The following is a 5,171-nucleotide window of genomic DNA, read 5'->3' as shown; positions in this document are numbered from 1 at the left end:
GAGTGCTGGGATTATAGGCGTGAGTCACCGTGCCCAACCTACAATGTTTTTAGAATATGCTCCTTGAATGAAGCACTGATTGATACACAGTACAGTATGGATGAATCTTAAAAACATTACGTAAGTGAAAGAAGCCGGTCACGGCAGGTCACTTACAGGGTGATTCTGTTTGGGTGAGGTAACCTTAACAGGCAAATGTGCAGAGACAGGAAACAGGTGAGTGCTGCCTGGGGCTGGAGAAATGGAGGGCTTGTTAGGCAACAGCTAAAGGGCAGGGAATTTCTCTCTAGGGTGATGAAAATATTCTAGAATTGATTATGAGGATGTGAGTCACAATGAAAAACCATTGGATTGTTTACATTAAACGGGTGAGTTGTAAGATTTGTGAGTAATCTCTCAACACAGTAGTCCCGCCTTACCTGTGTTTCCACTTTCTGAGGTTTCAGTTATCCACAGTCCAAAAATAGGTGAGCACAGCACAATAGGATATTTTGAGGGAGAGGGAGGGAGGGAGAGGCCGCCGTCCCTAACTATTATGACATTATACTGTTGTGTTTTATTATTAGTTTGTTAGCCTCTTACCATGCCTACTGTAGGAATTAAACTTTATCATAGATATGTGTATATAGGAAAAAACAGAGGTCAGTACTATCTATCCACGGTTTCAGGCATCCCCTGCGGGGCTTGGAACGTATCCCCAGTGGGTAAGGAGGGACTACCGTACATCTGTAACCAAAAATCCTATGCTTCTTAGGATCAAGAAAACGAAAGAATAGTACAATGGGCGTGCAAGGGCTAGGAGAGAGATTGTCAGGCAGGGCGGGATCTAGAAAGGCTCTCGGGGTAGGAGGGGGCGCTGATAATGTGGGCGGGGATTGTGGGGGTCCTGGCAGAGTCCACGAGGCAAAGAATGAGGAGCAAGTGGAAGCCGCAGGAAAGGCGGAAGGAGCGGAGGTGGGAGGGCTGGAGGGGCAGGCGGCCACGTGGAGAAGGAAACAGGCTGCTGCTTTAGTACACAGGAGCCTTGACAGTTCTCCCAAGTGCCAATCTATAAAACGCTGGCAACTCCATACACAGAGGAAATTCATTATCAAGCCTTCCTCTAGCCCCAGGACACTGTTACTGACCCAACAGGCAGTCAAGTCTCCCTTGCAACTTGGAGCCAGATGACGAAAAGGTTAGACAGGCAAAGGGCATTGCCACCGGAAGCTGGATGTTGAAACAGATACTGGGAAAAGCTGGGGTCTCTGACAGCGGCCAAGAGATCCCAAAGGTCACACCAGCAGAGCCAGGAAGCTGAGAGAAAGTCACACGAGAGGAACCAGGCTCACACTTCTCCAGAGGAGCTGAAAATAAACCGGGTAGGGGTCGGTGTGCGGAGGAGCGGAGGGAACACAGTCCGCGTCCCCAGCTGAGCGGAGCCAGCCCAAGAAGAAGGAGCCCTGGGGCTCAAAATGCTACAGTCTGGGGGCCAAAGTCTGAATTTGTGTCCCCTGAACTAACTGGCATTAGGCTGGGGCTAAGGACAGTGCAGGGCACGGGGAGGCACAGGCCAGGACTGGAAAGGCAGGATTGCTGGGCGATTCCCCTGAGCCCTTTGGGAAGGGAGTTGGGCCAAGCCCGGGGCAGAGGGCAGGGGCAGCCCCTGCTTTTAGGCAGGGGACTTGAGGCAGTTCTGCTAATGTAGCCCATGTCCAGGAGCAGCGTGGAGGAGTGTGGGGTGGGGGACAGCAGCCGGGATGCCCCAGCATGCTGGGCCCAGTCTTTTAGTAAGCGGCGTCTGTGAGTATAAGCAAAGGAAAGTGGGGAGGCGAGCTGGGGTCTGCGTGAGCCTCACTTATCTCTTCCGTTTCCAGTACAGCTTCAACGTTTTAAGGGAGCCTGGTCACTCAACTTAAACAGTGTTAACAGCAGAGTCCTGTTACCCTTTCCAGAAGTGCCACCCGGATTCCCAAGGTGTGCCGAGTGTGGGGAAAGGCTGCAGCGGAGGGACAGCTCCTCTCACGGAGTGGCCGTGTTCAGGCCGCCCCACGAGGAGCGCAGGGGCAGGCGGGGGCTCTGAGCTCTTGGCAGTGTGCACCAGTGGAATTGAAGTGTTTGTTTGTGGCAGTGTAGACCCGCCCACTCCTACAAAGGGTGGGAGGCCACTGCCTTGCAGTTTGTGCCTGTTAGTCCTCTCTGCTTTTAGAGATTAAGTGCTGAGGGACGTCAGGCAGTCTGGCTTTTTCCAAACAAAATCTGAAACCCTCTCGTCTAGGTCAAACCAGAAAGAGTAGTTACAGGAAGAGCCGCTTGGCCAACCCTGCAGATCTGATAAGACTCTTGTTTTCTTCTAAGGTCAGGAGAGGCCTGTGCCCTGCCCTATTCTGCCCCATCGCTTAGCTCTGCTCCTCTCAGCACATAGCCTGTGACATCTGGGCTCTGTTCCAGCTAAAGCCGAGACAGTAGAACTGAATGGGGCAGAGGAGCCTTAGTCTGGGAGGGCTATGGGGGTTTTCAAGTAATGTGTCTAAAAGTGGACATTTCCTATCAAAATGGAAGGCAGGGCTGAATTCCAGGGTGCCTGGAATCCACTTGGGCTCAGCCCTACAGACTCACTTGCTCAAAGATTCCAATTGTGTAAGGTCTGAGATCAGTGCAAAGATCTGTACGTTGAGAGGCACCCAGACCACACTTTCAGACATGCTGAATCAGAAGCTAAGTATGAGACACCACACAGCTCCTAAGAGTCACCTGCCTCATTCCCTGCAGAGGACACTGCTCCTGGTGAGCTGCCCACACTGACCACATCCTGCTGTTCACCCGGACACTGCCCCTTCTACCCAGCCTTCCTGCACTGCCTGCAGCATTTCTGGTGGACACAAGAAGACGCACCTGCCATCCTCTCCCCAGTCTCAGTGGGCTACTCGTGCAGTGCCCTCCCCAGGCTTCACCCCCTCTCCTTCCACCTGTCAGACCCCCCCTCCTCAAGATCCTGTACCAGCTCTTCTGTGAAGCCTTCCTTTAAGTTATCACATAACAGTAATTCCTCTGCCCTCTAAACTCAGACACTCACGTCATATTTAGCCTTGTTCGTGTGCTCTGCTCTGAGTGCACTTGTCTATTCTCTCTGCTACACTGAGTGTCAGGATGGCACAGGCCACACATTATATCCTCCATACCATCTGGTTTTGACATCCACAGCACAAGAGAAAAATATTCCCTCCAACTCTCCAGAGCTTGGAGATGAGAGAAATAAGGTTGCCTCTCCAGATTCTCTTCCATTGGTTTTGCCAACCTGGCACAAAAATCCACACACAAAAATCAGTGGTCATGTCACCAAGGTTGAGGCAATCCATGTATTCCATCTCCCTGGACACTATGGTCAGTTTGGGGTTGGGCACATAACCCAAGGCAGGCCAGTAGAATTTAATTGTAGGAGTATTTACTGAACTACTGATAGAAAGAGATGCTCTCAGGCTGGGTGCAGCGGCTCTTACCTATAACCCTAGCACTCCGGGAGGCTGAGGCAGATGGATTGCTTGAGCTAAGAGGTTTGAGACCAGCCTGAGCAAAAGTGAGATCCTCTCTCCAAAAATAGTTGGAGGGCACCTGTAGTCCCACCTACTTGTGAGGCTGAGATAAGAGGATCACTTGAGCCCAGGTGTTTGAGGTTTCTGTGAGCTATGACACTGTGGCACTCTATACAGGTTGACAAAGTGAGACTCTGTTTCAAATAAAATAAAAGAAATTTAAAAAGAGATGCTCCCTTTCAGCTGGCCTTGTCCCTGGGAGATATGTGCCTGGAGCTGCAGGGGCTACTGACTGGCAGGAGCCAACTTGGAAATGGAGCTGAAATGGAGGGGAGCCGATCTAAGGTCTAGGTTGGTGACAGTGTTTGAACCCATGGGTCCACTTGTGCCAGAAACTTCATAAGTTCTGAGTTGTGTTTTCCATCCCTTATGATTAAAAGAACCTAATGACCTCCCTCCAACCAGTATAATCTATACACTGCAGGTGAATGCACTAAGCTATCTCCCTACCAATGTGTAATGGGAAAATTTGACACTGAACTTCAATAAAGGAAAAGTAGGCATTTCTAGGGTGTTAGGACTAGAATGCCATGGTAATTTAGTACTTAAAAATGTAATGAATTGCATAGTGGCCTCAATAGTAGCTATTGTGGGAACAGAAGGGAGATGGTCCTGCCAGGTCATGGAGCACAAAAAAGTCAGAATTGGCAACGCCCACCCCAGCTTGGATAAGGGGCAAATGCGGCCAGGCTCACGGACTCAACATACTTCATCAGGACCATCCCTGGTGCAGACCAGCCAACCACAGCCTTTTCTTATTCAAATTTCAGTGTTCCATAAGCAACTTTATGCTGATAACTTCACCTTAAGTTGGTGTCCAGGGAGAAAAGATGCTTATCCCATCGGTATCAAAGTGGCGTGAAACTTCGAATTCTCATTGTGAGTAAAGAACCTGGGTTTCTGGTTCTGGACACCAGGCTCCACAAGCTTAGTTAATTCTAGCTTTTCTCTCATGTTGTTAGGACAAAACCAGATGCCTGGCCCAGGAAACTGAGTCTTACGGGGAGCCCTCTACACACAGGGTTACAGTGTCTATAGTTTATTTTAAGATTATTTCAGCATTTACAAAGTAATAATATATGTGGGTTTCTTAGGTAAAGCCAATGCCCTGGGACTACTCCACAATGCACACTGTGGGTGGCACCCCGTAGCTCAGTGGGTGGGGCGCCGGCCACACACACTGAGGCTGGTGGGTTCAAACCCGGCCCAGGCCTGCTAAAACAACAATGACAATTGCAACAAAAAAATAGCCGGGCATTGTAGCTGGTGCCTGTAGTCCCCGCTAGTTGGGAGGCCGAGGCAAGAGAATCGCTTAGGCCCAAGAGTTGGAGGTTGCTGTGAGCTGTGACACCATGGCACTCTACCCAGGACGACAGCTTGAGACTCTTTCTCAAAAAAGGAAAAAAAAGCATGCACACTTATAGCCCAGGTGTCTCGCAGACTATCAGAAAGCACCTGCTACCCAGCCAGTCTCCGTATTGTCAGGAGTCAGCCAACAGTTCCAAACAAGCGCCCTCAATGTCGAGATGGGTCTGGTGGGGGGCGGGGGGGAAGTAGTGATGTTTTACAAGCATCACTGTTGATATTAGATATGGGCTT

At 50.2% G+C, this 5,171-nt stretch overlaps 1 long non-coding RNA gene across 1 annotated transcript; it reads left to right on the top strand.

The window, feature by feature from the left end:
- The first annotated feature begins 1,319 nt into the window (after positions 1–1,319).
- LOC111725387 lies at positions 1,320–4,044 on the top strand. Its single transcript, XR_002773460.1, has 3 exons — positions 1,320–1,361; positions 1,857–1,956; positions 3,756–4,044. It is a non-coding gene; the product is annotated as an uncharacterized LOC111725387 (long non-coding RNA).
- The last annotated feature ends 1,127 nt before the right edge of the window (positions 4,045–5,171 follow it).

Source organism: Otolemur garnettii, unplaced genomic scaffold (assembly GCF_000181295.1).
Source record: "Otolemur garnettii isolate 467f Iridium unplaced genomic scaffold, OtoGar3 scaffold00039, whole genome shotgun sequence".
NCBI classification, from domain to species: Eukaryota; Metazoa; Chordata; class Mammalia; order Primates; family Galagidae; genus Otolemur; species Otolemur garnettii.
Note: the sequence above shows the minus strand (reverse complement) of the source record. Positions and strands in the feature narration are given on the sequence as shown.